Source organism: Pinus tabuliformis, chromosome 4_2 (assembly GCF_031772625.1).
Source record: "Pinus tabuliformis cultivar Carrire ecotype Pingquan chromosome 4_2, CPIR1, whole genome shotgun sequence".
Classification (NCBI taxonomy): Eukaryota; Viridiplantae; Streptophyta; class Pinopsida; order Pinales; family Pinaceae; genus Pinus; species Pinus tabuliformis.
The window spans coordinates 868,339,900-868,357,966 of NC_142304.1; the positions used below are offsets into that span (position 1 = coordinate 868,339,900).

Here is an 18,067-nt window from a genome sequence, read left to right on the forward strand (position 1 = left end):
ATTTACAACCAATTGCGCCCATTGCCTCAGCGCCACCCTCGTCTCCCAGCTCTGAGCAGGAATGCCTTCTTCCACAGGGCACCTACCAAACTTTTCGCTTCAGGTTTCCTAGCCGCCTAGTCAGACCAGAAGTGGTGGTCAATTTCACGGTTTTCATCTCTGAGGAAGAGCCTGGAATGCCCAATTCTAACTCCCCTGCCTCTGCTAGTGTTCAAGATAGTGATATCCTTCTGGGCGACATGAACGGTTTGGTTTATAGAGCCCACCGTTACGAGGAAGTGCCAGCTCAGAACGCCCTGGTCTAGCAAGCTCCGACTCAAGAAATTTCAGGTCATGCCGCCTCTGTGCAAGAGGTTTTGCCGCCGCCAAATTCGAATATGGAAATGGAGGTCTTCAGCGCTCGTGCTCAGCCAGGTCCGGGAGAGCTGCCTCAGGACGTGGACGAGATGGTCATCTGGCTCGACTCGCCCAGCCCGGACAAAGGAATGCAGGCGGCCTCGCCCAGCCAGACAGTCTAGTTCCCTACGGGTGCACTGTTTTGTCTTTTTGCAATCATGTCAATACAAATGGTGTTATTTCCTTGTGTCCAATTCAGTCCTAGGTCTCAGTTTGGCTACTGCTGCAAGTTTCAGGCTTCAGCAGCATGCTCTTCTTGTTTTAGTGTCAATGATGTAAAATGGCTCTGTCCTGCCAGTAGCTATGGTGCTTTTGTCAGTTTGAGTCCAGGTTATTTGATGTCCAGGAAGCATTATTATGGACTGTGTTTTATGACTCGGTTAAAGCAGATAGACAGTATAGTCCAGCTTCTTCTGTTTGAGGACTGGCCTCGGCCTCCTCGCAAGATCTAAACTTTGTACATATTTTTCTTTTTTAATATAGCAGTAGCCTTTACTTAGAAAAAAAAAAAAGAAAGAATTTTGGCATAGAAAGGAAGAGCAGCTGCAAAGAAGAACATCTATGAAGGGATGTCATTTTGATTTTGGGTTAATACATTAGTCTTCTCAAAATTTTGAAAAGCTCCCAAACCATTGAGTTTTTGCAGGCCGTGTTGAAAAGAACACACACAACAGTTTCGTAGCGCGCTACGAAACTGCTGAAGGTGATCATTTGGCTCTTATAGATGCATTGTGGAGGAAATGCTAGATCAGTTCCAAGTTTTGAAGTTTTCAATGGATAAAGGTTCATGTGTGAACTCTTAGATGGCAGGGATGCAGGTAGCAAAGCTTCAAGGAGTACTTCATAGACAAAATGAAGATTGTGCTACGAAAACAGAGTATTTTCGTAAGCACAATCATGTTTTCATCCACATGCTTGAGTTCCCTTTTTGCACAGGTGGAAAATAATGTTTCAAAAAATCATTAAGGCTTGACACTTATACACCAACAGAGAACTGTTTGAAGATAAGAACAAAGGGTTAAGGCATTTTGTAGCAGGTTTTTGCGACAACATCATGGTCATCACCAAACTCGAGGACAGGGATGGAAACTGATTAAACAGTGTATTAAAGACTCAGATAACGGTGTTGAAGACTTGTTTTAGGAATTTTAGTCCTATTTGTATTAGGAATCTTAAAAGACAGCTTGTTGTCAAGTTGTAATTAAATAGTTTGTTTTTTAATAGATAGGTGTCTAAGTTAGGAATTCGAATTCCTTCAAAGCTGGACGATAGTATCCAATGATGTAAAGTTCTATATTAAGCTTGAAAATTGAATTCCTCATGGTTGGAAATTTCATTAGTAAGGAAAGATTGTGTTATTGTAAAAATTGTTTTCTTTCATACTTAATACAGAGATCAATAGGATTACTCAAGACTCACAATTAGTTTATGTGTTTGATGTCCTTATGGCTTTATTCAATTACTTATTTGCAGCGGTATGAGTTTGTGATACTTAGAATTCATTGGAAAATGCTCTAACTTCCTTCACATGCTTGTAAGTTGTGTTGTTTCACTGTGTTACTGTTTTATTCATAAACCTTAACTCTAAGTGCCTAGACTTCCATATCTTGTTGACATGTTGTTTCGTTGAAGACTATTTTGGCTCCAAGCCCAATAGATGTTTGCTAATCATAGTTTCAAGCAGCCAACGAGTTATACTTTATTCATTTTATTCCTAGAGTTAGCCATCTAATCATTAATCAAAAACCCTAAACCTAGTGAGAGAGCCCTCTCAGGTTGAGGAGGCTAAGCCTCAACCAAAAGATTGGTTTGAAAGAGTTACTTAGAGTTTGCTTGATCAGCATCCTATCAAGGTCAGATTTTGTGATAACACAACTTCCTTTCCTTCACCTCTTTTAAGTTTTAACCTTGTAAGCATGACATAAACTTGCAAACAGTTAAATCTTTCTTTCACAAAGCAAACCTAGTGCTCTGATACCAAATTGATCTAATTTAGAATATTATATTGCAATGCTAAGATCCTCCGCATATTCTAAACAAAAAAATTTCATTGTGCTTAAGGATTCATGAATTTTTGCAAGTGTAATGAAGAGTTTTTATGTTAATTTTATGAGCAATTTAACCTAAATAAGAAACTGAAAAACAACATAAACATGTACATAGCATAATACAAACACATTAAAAAAAGCACATGGTAAAGGGGTTCACCCCTCCTTGGCTACGTCTCCTTGGTCTAACTTCCAATGGCTTGGGCTTCTCTATTATGATAAAAAGTGTAAAAATATGTGTTTACAATGCTCAAAATCTTTTGCAACCTGCTCCAATGAGTCCAAAATACTAAAAAATAGTAGTTATCTAGCCTCCCTTTTTTTGGTGAAAAACTGAAGAAGTTATGACTTTGCTCCACAAATTGCCCCATTTTCGGCCTGATCCTACAAATTAGCCCCAAAAACGCGCTAACTAGGCGAAAATTTCACCCCGCAATGGGCCATAATTTGTCGGTAGACTGTCTTATCACAAATCATAATCAACAAGGAAACCAATGGTCTTATGGTTTGTGATCACAGCGGGGCGATGTGCGATTATGATCTGGTGGACCCAATGAAACAATTAACCGGAACTTATAGTCGCATCGCATTCGGGGAACCTATCGCATTTCATAATCGGCGAAGAACCGATAGGTTATATAATGTGGGGCTCTGCTTTTTGCGAAGTGCGATTGCGATCTCCGATCCATCACATTGCAACCTTGGCTATTTTGGGGCTGAATTTTAACATGATCTGCCTGGGACATGTGATTTGCGATATGCGGGGGCCAATGGTGGCTTGCCACTTGGTGCCTCCCCATCCTTTGAAGGGCCTTGCAACATCATATTTTCCTTCCATCTGTCCAAGTCAAACCTGAACTTTGACTTGCTCTAAATTCTTCATACGAGCTCGGATTTGAGTGTTGTTTGCACCATTAGAATCAGAATTACGATCTCTTCGATATGAATCTAAGTTTATCAAGATTATGACTCTTTAATTTTTGAGCCTAGTTTTGAGCACCTGATCCTCTGCGCACCAACAAAACCATTAGACACCAGCCCTTTCGGCAACGACTTGAAAGTGGGTCGAAATCTCACCCGAGGTGGCTATGGGTGATTGTAGAACTAGGTTTCAACAACCTTGAGGGATTGCACGGAGCGGCTCTTAGCTTCACTTTTTTGTACTTTAATTCTCCATCTAATATCCATAACATTACTGCGCAGTGTATTCTAATTACAAATTTTGTCACATTCAGTTTAATATAAACACATTACAGAACAATAACAGTTGCGCTAACATACCAATTATTTGCAATTACTTCGCATAAATAGATAGAACACAAATAAAAGATACAGCTACAAAAGAATTCCCCAAAACATCTTCTTTATTAAGATTGATCTTTAAGTACATACAACTTCTCGACCTGCGCACCCAGCTGCAGGTGGTCTGTGCACTCAGTTGCAGACTCTTCCAAGGCCTCCGTGCACTAAGCTACGAAGCCTCTCCTTAGACCTGAACAAAAGACTCAATCACTTGTGCTCTCTTTATGTTGTGATCTAATCATTTTCTTCGACAAAGAATTACATGTCCTTAACTACATTACATTGTTACAAAAACCATGGTCCACATATCATGGACTAAACAAAATAATGAACTAAAACCCCAATACCCGTTACAAAATGAGGGGTTTTGACCCACCCCGATGCCCCTAGACACTATGCGGTAAATAGAAGTTCATGGACTTCGTGCACTCTACTCCTAAAAATGTGGAGTCTTTGACCAAAATTGGACCAATTTGGGTCGCACCCAACAAGCCCCCAACACTCACATGTGACTCGTCCTGAGTCACTCAGCTGCAGTGCCCTTGATCTTTGTTGCAATGCCATTGTAGATGATATTGTACTATTGGAATATTTCTACTACCTGTGTTTCCTCTCGATGAAATTCTTCCAATAATGTATCTGTGGTTGGTCCGATAGTATTTTTCAACACTTCTTTCTCCCTCTGTCGTATCTCCCTGAGCCTTTCATCTACTGCTTGCGAAAGCTAGATGACCTCATCCTGCCATGGTTGTGTCATCTTTGTCAAAATCTGGTCTTTGCTCCGAATATCTTCAATCTTTTTATGGAAATTCTTCCCTTCAATGATGCTGGCAAGCCTAAGAAAGACTGTAAGGGTCTCTGCAATTTCTAAGATTTCTTCTTGTTGCTTCTACTTCACTTGTAGCTCCTCTTCAATCCTCCAAATGTTTGGATCCTCTTGGAGTGAGGTTCAAATCTGCATAGTCTTATCTAGTAACTTTCCACAATCCGCCACTGTGTCGGAGATGCCTTTCACTACATTTTTTAGATCCTTCTCCCTTTGTTCACATACTTCGGTGGCATGACTGGCTGCAGCCTTATTTGTAGCTCAGAAATATTCACTTCATATTCAAACTTTATTTTTGTGAACTTATTCTTCTAGCTGCTACTGTTGCTAGCATGCTTCATCTCTTTCTTTAAACAATTGTTAGGGCTCCTTCTTCAGTGAAGCTCTGTCCTTTTCCACCTGAATGCTTGACAACAAAGTGCGCTATTCTCGCTCCTTTAGTTAATCTGTAATATTTTGATGGAAATCGTGTAATACTTGAGTTGGCAGTGCGATGATGTTCATGTTAACACATTCCCACTCTCTTGCTCACTCTCTGTCCTCGACAGATTCGAACTGTAACACTCCACCTGGTTTCTGCAAAATCCTCAATCCAATTGTCAGTTCTATCCATCGTTTTGGCTGCAGTAATTGACCTACCTTTGCTGGTTGTCTGGATATCTGCGCCAGTAACTTTAACTCTGTAACTCTATATGTATATATAATGGGTTGGTTCATCCTCTAAAGGAGAAAACATGGATTTCTTGGTACTTCTTCTGATATATAAATCTCATAAATATGTATAAAACAGTGGAGTCTAAGGAGTACAAGGACTTACAATTTAAAAGTCTTTTGCAGAGCAATGATAGAGGATGAGGAGGAGGAGTAAGTCATCATATGGAGCTTACAACATCAAGAATTATATGCATAACACATAGAGCTTGCAACTTTAAGAATTCCTATACTTATCTGAGTCAGAAGTATATATAATGGGAAGAAGAGAGGTTGTATGCTATGATTAATGAAGAGCAAATGTTAGAGATATAATTTCAATAATCCATGAAGACACTAGCATTAACAATGTCTATACAAATTAATCTGTTAGAAAGTTTTCAAATATTTATAACAACAGTAATTACACGAATTCAGAGAAGAAACATGAACAAAATGGGTTTTAACAGAGAGAGAACATAATGTTATAATTTATGGGGGAATCATCACCATTTCTCTTCATATTCTGGAAAATCTGTATTGTAAAGCCATATAGTCTGAAAATAACATGTAGTGTTTCTTTAGAATTTCTGAACCTTTGTTAAGTCTTTCTTTCCCATATTTATCTGGAGAGGGGAGCAAGAACATTCATTACAACAAAATATCTCTAGTCTAGACTCAATTGTTGCGTCACCTAGTTGTCTCAGTCATAAATGGCTCTATGGCCAAAAAATATTACAGAATTAAATGCCTCATGAAAGGAGGCACATTACAGTACAGTAAATAAGAAATACTTAGATAAAAAAAATACACAAAAATTCTCCTTGTCCATCCTGTGATCATCTTTGCTGCAGGAGGTGTTCTACTTGCGGTATGGCTTCCTCCACTGCTTCACCAACCTCTGTCATTTCTACCTTTATTTCATTCGATGCCGACTTCCCGATCTATGTCACAGTAGGCTTCTTCTGAATTAGCTCGTCTCGTTGTTTAAATGCACCATATATTTTTCTTAAAACCACAGCTGCCAACCAATCACACCCTTTAACTCCATGTCCTGCACTATTAGCGCCTTTATGTATCAAGTGAGTCTCTCTTGATGGAAATACATGGGAACTTGCTCATTCTTGCCTCTGGCTGTACAAAATGTTGTGAAACAAATGAAACCCGACCTCCCTTAACCCTTTTCACTTTAGCTCCCATTTTGTAAATTTATCCATATGACCGGGGGCTGGAACCAGGGGCTTAACCCTTTGTGCACTAAGGCTTTCCGCTACTCTGTGTGGGGTTTTTTCGTTCATAATATCAGAAAAGCCTTTGATAACCCTTTATACCACATTGGCCGATATACCAGATGCGAAATTTTTATAGACCATGCTATAATAACTTATCGCATATGGGGGCCTTTTTCCTTATCGTAATCGCAGTCGAAGGTCGGGAGGGATATCGAAGGAGAATGAACTTTCACTTTGCGTGATCGCCGATCCCGAGCTGACGTCATCACTGTCACGTGTCACCCTGTGAGTGGTGACACATGTCACCTGGAAACGATCCCATAAGATCCCTGAAAACGTCGAAACCGAGTGCCACTTGTCCTCCATACTGCCATGTTAACCATAAGGACCAATCACCTTGTGCCACATGGCCCCCAGGAAGAGAGAGAAAATGGCTCGCCTGACCCTGTTTTTTGCATGGGTTTCCTTGTAAAATGATCTCAGTCTTTCTCGAGGATTTTACACAACATGCAGAATTGCACCCCGCAAGGTTTTGGAGTGGTATCCCCTCTATTCCGATGATTGCCAATAATGCGGGATTGCGGGATTTCCCATCGCTGATATGTCTTACCGCCACGTGGAGGAGAGAGAAGGGGGTCGCCAGGCCTTGGTTTTTTTGTGAAATTCCTATGTTAACGATTCTCGGCCTCCCCTGGTGATCTAACACTATATCACAAAATTGGTGATTCGCCAGTCTTTTAAGTTTAGAACCCCGTCAATCCACCGATATTGTGGGATTGCGGGATGCAATATTTACCATATTTCGCCACGTGGAGGAGTGAGAAGGGGGTGGCATGACCTTTTTTTTGATGGAATTCCTTTGTTAAAAATTTCAGCCCTCCCCGACGATTTCACATTATATCGGTTATTGTCCCCCCTACAATTCCTTAAGGATGGCCCATAGTGATCAAATTTCCCATGTAATTCCTTAAGGGGCCGAACCATAGCAGATCAAATTTCCCATGTTTTCCTTTGTCTTCCTGTCGGACATCCCACCTGAGAACCAAATATCTTGGCTGAAGAGGTTGGTCCTTTGCCCTCTTGTCGAACAAAGATTTTATTTTCTATTGGTAATTGGGCAGCGTGGTCCCAACCTGTTCTCTATTTTCGTGAAGCTCAACCAACTGATTTATGCTTCTAGTCAAGGCATTTGGATCTTCCTCTACTTCTTGTAGTAATCTCGCCACCGACATTGCTAATTGGATGGGAAAAATTGCAGCCTTACTGTCTACTAGCTCAAAAGGTGATTTCACCGTGGATCATTTAGGTGTTACCCAGTTGGCCCATAGGGAAAACTTTAGTTGGGAGTCCTAGTTTCTCTGATTTTCAGCGATGATCTTTTTCAGCACCCTTACGACAGTCTTGTTGGAGGACTCATCCAAGCCATTACCTTTAGGATAATAGGCAGTGGAGTGCTTGATGATGATATTGAACTTATGGCAGAAGCTGGTGAACTTGGCAGATTTGAAGACCTGGGCAGTATCAATGATAATTTTGGAGGGGCACCCAAAATGAGACAATATGTTCTCCTCCATGAATTTGATTACCAGTGCATCTGTAGCATTTATGGCTGGGATGACCTCTTCCCACTTGGCTAAATAGTCAGTGGCTATCAGTATCCACTTGTGTTGGCCACTGTACAGTGGGTTTATTTCTCCAATGAAGTCTAGTCCCCATTGTCTAAAAGGTTCCTCCACATGTACTGGGATCAAGGGGAGAGGAGAAAACTTTTGCCTCTCACTAAATACTTGGCACTTCTGGCACGACCTGACTTGGGAATGAACATTCCCAAAAAGTGAAGGCCAATATAACCATGCCTTAAGAATTTTATGTGTCATGGTCTCCCAGCTAAAGTGTCCTCCACAGACTCCTCCATGAAAATCTTCCATCACCTTGTGGGTTTCACCATCCACTAGAAATAATAACAATAACCCTATCAGGTCCTTCCAATAGAGCAGGCCATTGGATATGATATATTTCTGTGCTTGCAGCCTTAGGGCTCGATATTTGGATTTATCTACCCCCAACGGGCACCTAAGGAAGATAATGGAGCATCTTGCTCAGAATATTATTGATTTTGGTTCATTTAGGGGGTGATGTTTTTAATTATTTATAGGAATCTTGTATAGATTGAGTGAGAAATCTATGTGTGAGGTTTTCAGTTGTGAAATATTCTCAACTATGTGAGAATGTCAAGGATAATTGATATGTGTAGATCTCGTAGAGATCTTAGGGATTACGAGATCCTTGAATAGGAATTAGTTGAGTAACTTATGGGAAAATCATGGATTTAGTATAATCCATAATTATGTAATTAATATATAAATGTAAGTCTGTGAGGAGAGTGAAAAAATAGTGTTAGACAAGTGTTAGAGAGAGCTAAGTGGTGGAGAGAATAGATCAGAGCACGAGGTGTTCTGAATATATATGTAAATACTCTTATGAACGAAAGGAGTTTTGTGTTCAAAACGTGTTTCTGCATGATCTTTTATTATGTAATCTGCTTTCATTGATTCCTTAAATCGTAGTCTGAATCTCTGTTAAATACAGGAAATTGTGTGTGTAGTTTGGTGTTTGAGGATCACTTGAACAAAGGCGTTAATTTGTTGATCGCTGATTGAAAGCAGACAAAGACTAAATAAACTTGGCAGAACGAGGAAACCTGACCAATTCACTAGAAAACTATAAGAAGATCTGAATCGTCCGACCAAACAGATCCATCAGATCTAATGGTCATCGCGTGCCAACAAGTGCGGACGTTAATTCCCAAAATCGGACGCGATATTCTATAAAATTGAGTTAATATCTTAGTTAATCGTGACCGTCTGTTTGAAGAGGTCAGATCAGACGTGTTATCACAAAACCTTGGCCTGATAGGTTGCTGATTAGGAAGGCCTTGTGTAACTCTTTCAAACCTACTTTTGGCTCAGGCTTAGCCTCCTCAACCTGAGAGGGCTCTCTCAAAGGATTAATGATTAGATGGCTAACTCTATTAAACAATTGAAGAAGTGTAAGTGGTTGAAACACAATCAATAAACATCCATTGGGCTTATGGACTCGGAAAATCTTAGTATGATAACAGTATCAGCTAAACATGGAAGTCAGGGCATCAACAGTTCAATATATAAGTTAACACATAGAGACATGTAGGAAAACACAGTCCATAAATGTATGAAGGAAGTTAGAGCATGTCAATGAGTTCTAAGTATCATACATTCATACTACTGCACATAAGGAAATAAGGACAAACATAAACAAGCCACCATTGAACTCCTTCTGAATCCTGAGAAGTAAAGCCAAAGTCTGCATTCATAAAAACATAATCTTCTACAATGGCACAATATGAGTCTTTCTCTGAAAATTTCCAACCCTTTGTACATTAGATCTTCTCCTATATATAGAGCTCTTTACATGACTTAGATTCCTCCTCTAGGATGAGGAAAATTCAAATTCTACCTGACCTGACACCTATTGACACTTAAAACTAACTATTAAATGCAAATGACAGCTAACTAGCAGTCCTAGAGACCTAAAACAATTAGGAGTGTAACTCCTCATTATGATTAAAACAACCTTATCTAGGAATTAAACACTCCTTTTGACACCTATAACTCCATGAATTCGAATTTGATAGTGCTCATAACCCTCCAATTGGCCCTTGATGACTCATCCTTTTACTGTTCCTAGAAACTAGGAGACTGTTCCTTGCTCTGTTCTGGCTGAAAAATAGGTCTTGGGACAGAGCTCATATCTTCTCATAAAAAATGTATTTGGAAAAACTGAAGGAGGGTTTTGAGAAACATCCGTGCTGAATAAAAACCTCTCCTGGTTTTTTGAAACACCTTTCCTACCGCCCATAATGTGTCTTTGAAAAACAGGTGTAAAACAAGAGAAATATGCTTATGAAAAACTGCACCTACAGCAGTTTCGTAGCGCAAGTTTGGTCATTCCTTTTTCCCAGATCATAACGGATTTGAAGAAAGTGGAAGAGGTTTTTGTATTTCAGTATCTTAGGAATGAAAACCTCTTTCACTTTTCAGAGATGAGTTTTCCATTGCTTGGTAATCGCCTTGGAAGTTGACTGCTGTTTTCATAACATAAAATTTTGGAGTTCATAAATGTCCTTCTTTACTTGTTTTTCCCTTCCTTGATGTTTATACCTTTTAAGTAATCCCTTTCAGCTGCCAATCTTCAAAAATATTCCCCTTTGTCTCTCAAAATTGGTCCACTAAATGATAATATGTAGCTACAACAGTTTCGTAGCGCGCTACGAAACTGCTGTGCATTAGGCATCACCTACAGCAGTTTCGTAGTGCGCTACGAAACTACTGTGTAATTACAAAAACACAGTTTAAGACCAAACTTTAACTTTCTTGAGTCTTTCTTTTGCTTTGAAATGACTCTTCCATATGACATGAGGCTGTTCAAAACTAAATAACTTGACACCATTCTTCAAGGTAAACTTCAAAAGGTAGTCTATATCAAAATTTAGGATTACCTTACTTGCCTTGCTTGAGCCTTCAAAGAACTCTGATGTATGCTGACCCTGAGTTTTCCAAGTGCTTCTTATGCATGAAAGGAGCACGAGAATGACCAAGACCAATTCTTCCTTACCTTACCCTTTTCCTTTGAAATATTTTCAGTGATAACAGGACGGTAATCGCGTCGGAAAGTGCACGAGATTTAATTTAAATTTCGGATGCGATATCTTATGGACTGTGATTTAATCCAGTTGAATTCTGGATTGATCACAATTGTTCATTATGTATGGACGCGATCCGATGGATATCGCTCCGGAAGATGTGTCATGGTTAGCATAGTTTTCGGACGCGATAAGGTTTGAACATGATTTTAATTTGTTTTGAGTTCCGCTAAAGAGGTCGAGGTCTCATAGTTTAATTAAACAGGGGTTTAATTAATTTAAATTTCGTGAATTATGTAAAGATGCAGTTTCGCTGCATCAAAGTGGTATCAGAGCAGAAGAAGATTCTGCGTGAAGTTTGATTATATTGCAGACTTGTCATCATTAGTCTTTAGAATTTTTGTGCAGAGTAGCAACAGAGGAAGGTGAAAAGATTTGTAGCAGCATAGAGCAAGGAGTGCTCAATTGGTTCCAAAATAGAGAACCAGAGAGATGCCGAAAGACTAAGCTCAAAGGATAGAAGCTTAGTGAGGTATCATGTAGCAGGAAGGACTTGTTACTGCAGAGGTTTTGGTTGCAGCTCATGAATGTTGTTACGAGAGACCAAGAAAGCATATGACAAGGAAAATCAAAGGTGCAATGGAAGCAAGGGAAAAGAAGAGGAGTCAGTTTTAGAATTTGATTGAGGTATATATTTTCTTTTATTGGATTTCGATTATTGATTTGAGTTTGAAGGATTAGTGAAAATGAACATGGAGAAACTTAGGAGAGGTTCAAATAAAATTCAGATGAGTCATGAAGAGCATAGGATAAGTATTGCAGTGATGAGAGAAGAGTTGAATATACTACATGAATGGTTTCAAGAGAAAGAGAATGAAGACCGAAGACATGGATGGAGAATAAGGAAATGGGTCAAGTGGAATCTGTTAGAGTCGGTCTAGTAGCCCTCCACCAGAGATCAAAAGCTCTTTGCATTTCATAGTTAGGTGTCTCATCAGTGTGATCATGTTGCATTCCGTTAGGCATGCCATAATCTCGGTGGAAGGAGTTTATGTCGTTATTCCCCTCTTGTTTGGCTCTACTGGTTTAGGTTTGTTCAAATAAATAAAGTCCTCAAAGGGTCATTCATTTTGCTTTAAGTCTTTAGGTTTTAGGTCTAGGGTTGAGTCTAATTTTGTCTTGAGAGGTCATCAAGGACCAGCAGGCTAGAGGGATGTCCTTCATTAAACATTTCTCATCATTGTACAGCTAAATTTTTACCTTGTTCTCAAAAACTCTGTTTTTGAAAACAAGGTCATTATCTCATTTTTGTAAAAATTCTCAAAATTTCAAATTCTTCAAATGTCAAAGTGCAACCTTGGTCTCCTTTGCCAAAGCATCCCAGAAGCTATCCTTGCAAAAATTTTCAGAAGAAATCATCATTTCAACCAATTTTTCAAAGAAATGAAATTAAAGGTCAGAGCCAATTAAAGCAAAAAGTGTCAACATTCAAACATTACAAAGTGGGTTTTGGGCAAGTAAAAAATTAAAAGGAAGCCTATAAAAGCATGCCATCCCTCATTGGTAATTCATTTGCCTCTCAACACTCCAAGAGAATACTTGTCAAGACGGTTTCAAAGTTCATTGGGCGAATTGAGTAGTTGCAGCAGCGCGCTACGCATCAGAGGAGGCGCGCTACGCGTTGGAGGCGCGCTACACATCAGCGCGCATTTTCCAGTTCAAATTAACTCAGGCGCTGCACGTTGAAGGCGCGCTACGCATCAGGCTGGGTGCGCTACGCGTTGGGTTTCTTGCTCAGGAAATCGCCAGCAAGCCATCAAAACTGCTTCTCTCTCCAAATCTTTTCAGGTAGGCCTCTAATCATGGTGATTTTTGGTTTGGCTAAGTGAAAACCCTATCTTGCTGTATCAAATTTTAAAAATGCAAATGTGCTAGGGTTTCATTGAAATTTGCTGCCCAAGGTTACCCATTTTCCCATTCCTCTTTCCCCATATTTTCCTCACCATTTTCCTTGACATTTTCCATGCAAATCATATAATTTCCCTACTAAAAATCATTAAAATCCCCAAACCCTACTAATTCCTAAAATCCTATGTAAATTTCCTAAACCCCACTTCCCATTTACAATCCTACAAATTATGATTGTATATGTTCCATGTTCCTTTCCTAAAATTTCCTTTCACATTTGTTTTCCCTAATCCCCTCAATTTTCCCTTTTCCCTAACATTTCCCATGTGTGTTTGTCCCCTTGGTAACAGCATTTAAACAAGTCAAAACAGCAGTTCATTGGGTGCACAGTCAGCATTATTTTTCAGTCACTTGCCTCCAAAACCATGTCAGAAACCGAAACAGATTATGAGCAAAGTGATGACCGTGAATCAACACCAGAGGTAGAGGTTCCAAGGAGGCATCACAGGGGTGGTAAGGGTGGTCAACATGTCAGGGAGGAACCCACCTCTTTGGCTTATCTACAAGCTTGTCCACTTGCAGTGTCATGTTTCCGATATCTATCATGCTATGAATATTGTGAGAGAATCTCCCAAATTCAACACCACAAGGAATTGGCCCGCTTGTTTGTCCTACATTTGCACAATGGACATGTGAATCTTGCAGGAGTGGACTTCACATTGTCACCTGAGATTGTTGCTCAAGCAATAGGGATACCCAATATTGGAGAAGAATGGAACAAGCGCCAGCAGTTGGACAGATTTCATTATGATCCATATATCAAACCTGCATATATGAGGTACCTAACTAGTGTTTTTCCCTTCAGATTCTTAAGAGACGAGTATGCACCTTTGATGAGGATCATCATTCGCTATTTCACTTGTGAGGGCAGATTTTCTCGTTTGTATTCGTACCATATCCGTTTGTTGATGCATTTCACACGGGTACGAATGATGAACATTCCATTCTTCATGTGCCGAAATATAGAGAGGATGGTTCCCTTGGTGCAGAGAAAGAGCCCAGCACAGCAACACAAGAGCATTTATCATTATGCACTGATCAAGATTGTGGTCATGCATCAGTTGGCACAACAGGGTATTCCATGGGAGGATTTCATTTCTCATGACTTGTTCACAGTGCCACAGCCACCTCCTGAGGTTGTCCGTGATGAGGGAGGGCCTTCACATCAGTTTGATATTCCAGAGCCCGAGCATGTCAGCACTCCTCCTTATGTTACATATCAGAGAGGCCACAGGGTCTTCTTTGCATCTGCACGGTGAGTATTATCTCCACATCAGGTGGAAGGGGTCTCACCTTCTTCATCAGCACAGCGAGTGTTATCTCCACATCAGGTGGAAGGGGCCTCGCTTTCGACAGCAGCACAGGTACCAGAGAGAGGCAAGCAGCCCAAGATTGATGAGGGGCCATCAGGTGTTCCAGGCATAGATGTTGTTGACCTTGATATCATTTCTCCTAGCCTAGAGTCAGAGGAGATCATCCAGCAGCTAAGAGCTGAAAATGACTTGTTGCAGCAAAAATTGGAGATGGAAAATTGGACAATTACTTATTTGGAGCAGCGCAACAAGCAATTAGAGGATGAACACTCTCTTGATGAGTTGTGGAGGATCCCAGAAGACCGGAAATTGGCTCGCAAGAGACCCAGTGATTTGACACCTAAGGAGCAAAGCTCTATGCTCATTCAGGTGAACACACATCTAGAGAGGTTGATAGCAAAGGCAAACAGGGACAAAGACATGCTCCGACACATGAAGAATCACTATTGGGCTCGAATGCATGTGTGTAAAGCAAGAATGAAGGTGCTCAAAGGACGGTTGGCCAAGGCACTAAAACGGAGGAAAAGGCCCGATCCCCTTCATACTTTGGCTTAGGCTACCTTGAAGGAGCATGGTGCTCAATGATGCACTTCCAGCTCAAATTTCAGGAAATTTTGAGCAATTTTGGTCAATTTTGACTTTTTTGTGCCACACACAGGTTTTTGCTCTCAACGCGTAGCGCGCCACGAGCTACCCTGAAGATGGGCAAGTCCATTCCTCAAAAACTTAGCATTTTTGGATTTTTCATGACAAATTACACTTTCTCAGCAATTACCAAGACATTTCATCAGGTTTTGAGCCCTCAGAAGGTCAAAAAACATGCAAAAAATGACTTTCTGCCACTTTTTGGACACACAGGGAGCAGTCTTGGGAGATTGCAATTTTTGAGGGGCAAATGACCACCAAATTGAGAAATTCCACTTGGGCTGGAAAGTAGACATCCAGACCTTTCCAACAAGCCTACTTTTGCCTCATTTGGATGCCGGGAAGTGCCTCAAAAGTTGGCTCAAAGGCGCGCTACGCGTTGAGGATTGGGGCGCTACGCATCAGGGAAGTTTGCCAGATTTTCACCTACAGCTCAACAAAACGCAGATTTGACTAGTTTTGACTTTTTGGAGTGGTTTTTCATCCTCCTTGATGTAATTGATGTAATTTTATGATGTCATGGCACTTATTTATCTCTTCTAGAAGATTCATTCATAAAAAGTCAAAAATTTAATGAATGAATTGGTTTCCTAGCTTATAGAGGCAAGTTGTTTTGATTGCCTAGATTGTAGTGCTCAGTTTAGAATTGGTTGAAACAGCTCCTAGGATGATGAGCTTGACTCCTAGAGGCAAGGAAAGGTGTTAGCTTGCCTATATTATGTATTTTCTTAGTCATTTTCATGGTTGGACTCTGGAGGGATTAGCTTCTATTGTATTACACTTTGTATCTCTGCAATTTTGGCAAAGGAAAGACCAGGGTTTTGCAGCACTATTTGCGATTCTTGTGGTTATTTGTGTTGATGGTGTGTTCTCTCATGTACTTGTAAGATTTGTTATGTGTATCAATTTCCTATTTCTCTTTTCTGCACATTAAGTAAATGAAGTGTTAAGGTAGAATTCATAATTTATATGCTCTGCCTTTAAGTTTGCTTAATATCTATGTTTTCCTCTGTCTAAAGAGAACTCTCGATGGTTTTTTGCTCTCTTTAGCTCCTCACCGGTCATTCCTATCCATTCCCTTAAATCAAAGGCATCAAGACAATCTCCTTCCTTGCCCCAAAAAGACCTCTGCAAAAGCTGTGTCCCATCCCCGCACCCAAAATTGCTCTCCCCCTGTTTTCCACAAAAACCCTAAAAATCTGAAATCAAACCTTTTCAATCAGTTTACTAGCCTAAAATTAGTGTTCTTATTGGTCATCTCCGCCCTTTGAAGATCTTTTGTCGAGATAGACCCGAAGAGAGCCCTCTCCTGCCCCGTAGGGCTAGCTACGAGGCGTGGTTTGATGTTGCCTTGGATTTTGTCTTTTTCAGCCTGAGGCCAAATTCAAGCGCTAACATATTGGCGACCATACTGGGGAGAACAAACTTGTTTGTGGATTGATGTGTTGGTTTCATAAGTCTTAGACGGAGCCTGAAGTTATGCCAGGTAGCCTTCGAAACGCTTTTGCTTTGCATAAGCGGAAGTAGATAAACGTTGCTTCAGTCAATCTCCGTGAGCTTGTGAATACAACCACTTCGATTGCATTTTACCCCAGTTCATTTGTAAACTCTGAACTTTTGGATGATTAGTTAAGATTTTTCACAGGTTGATCGGTTATTTGTTCCTCGATATCCAAACTGGCTTCAGATTCTAAACACATATTCAAATCTCATTCATGTCCAGCTATTTTTGAGTATCTTGAAGACATTGATTTTGACGAGAGTTTTGAGTTGTCCTTGTTCAAAACCAAATCTGAAAGTGCACTTGGTTCTCTAGTTCCCAACCCTGATTTTGCTGCTGCTCTTGAAATCGAGAGACATAATAAATTGGTTGAAAATTTCATCCTAAGATCTCTCCAGTCAGATATTCACGCTACTAATCTTGCTGAGTTCGTTGAAACTATATCTGTCCGTATTGGATCCACTATCACGGCGCATGAGCAGACCAATCCTCCTTTTATTTCTGTTTCTCCTATAATCACTTATCCTGAATCTACAGTTGGTTCACCTTCTACATCCCATACCACTTCTCCTCCTAATACTCCTCATACTCCTACAGCTCCTCATACTACAGCTACACTTACTCCACCTGCTACTCCTAGACCCAATCTACCTAAAGCAATGGTTGCCCGGTTTGCTCCACTTGCTCTTCCTCAAAATCTGCATGATATGCCAGCTGATTATCAGAGTAAAATTTCCATGTTTTATGGCACTCCTCAGGGTGTTTCCGCTCAGCAGCATATAGACAAGATGACAACTTTCTTTGATTTATATGAGATAGATGAAGAGGATGTAACTATGTGTTTGTTTGTACAAACATTTGATGGAGAAGTAAGAAAATGGTTCAGAGGTTTGACAGCTAGAAGCATACCCACATTGGAAGAACTTCAGAAGCAATTTCTAGATTGATGGGAAATCAGAAAGGATCCACTTCAGATCAATGCAGAGTACAACAATCTCAAACGTAATCATGGTGAGTCGGTCCAAGATTACATTATCAAATTTAACACAGTTTACAATGCTATTCTAGATGATTTAAGGCCATCCAGAAAATCAGCACTTCTCAAATTCCTGGATGGTTTTGATCCGGAGATGGCTTATTCATTGCGAGATAGAGATCTGCATACCTTGGAGGATATGCAGAAAATTGTTGTTAGTGTTGAAGCGAATTTGAATGATAAGAGAGCAAGGATGAAAGCCGAAAAGCGAGTGACAATCAAAGAAGAAGCTTCTACATCAGATCAGCTCCTTCGCAAGGTAGCTACGTTGCTTGAAAATACTCATCTCAGCAAGCCGGAACCGCAGATCCGTAATCCTAATTTCCGAGGTCCACAGCAGCCACAATACAGAATCAAGCAGCGTGAAACAAGGGCACAAGAAACAGTAGTTCAGCAGCAAGTAAAACCTCCGCTTCAGCAGAATTTTGT

General features: G+C 40.3%; 1 pseudogene; it reads left to right on the forward strand.

Moving 5' to 3' along the window:
* The first annotated feature begins 377 nt into the window (after nucleotides 1–377).
* The window catches only part of LOC149172413 (uncharacterized), a 54,334-nt pseudogene continuing 36,644 nt past the window's right edge, over nucleotides 378–18,067 (forward strand).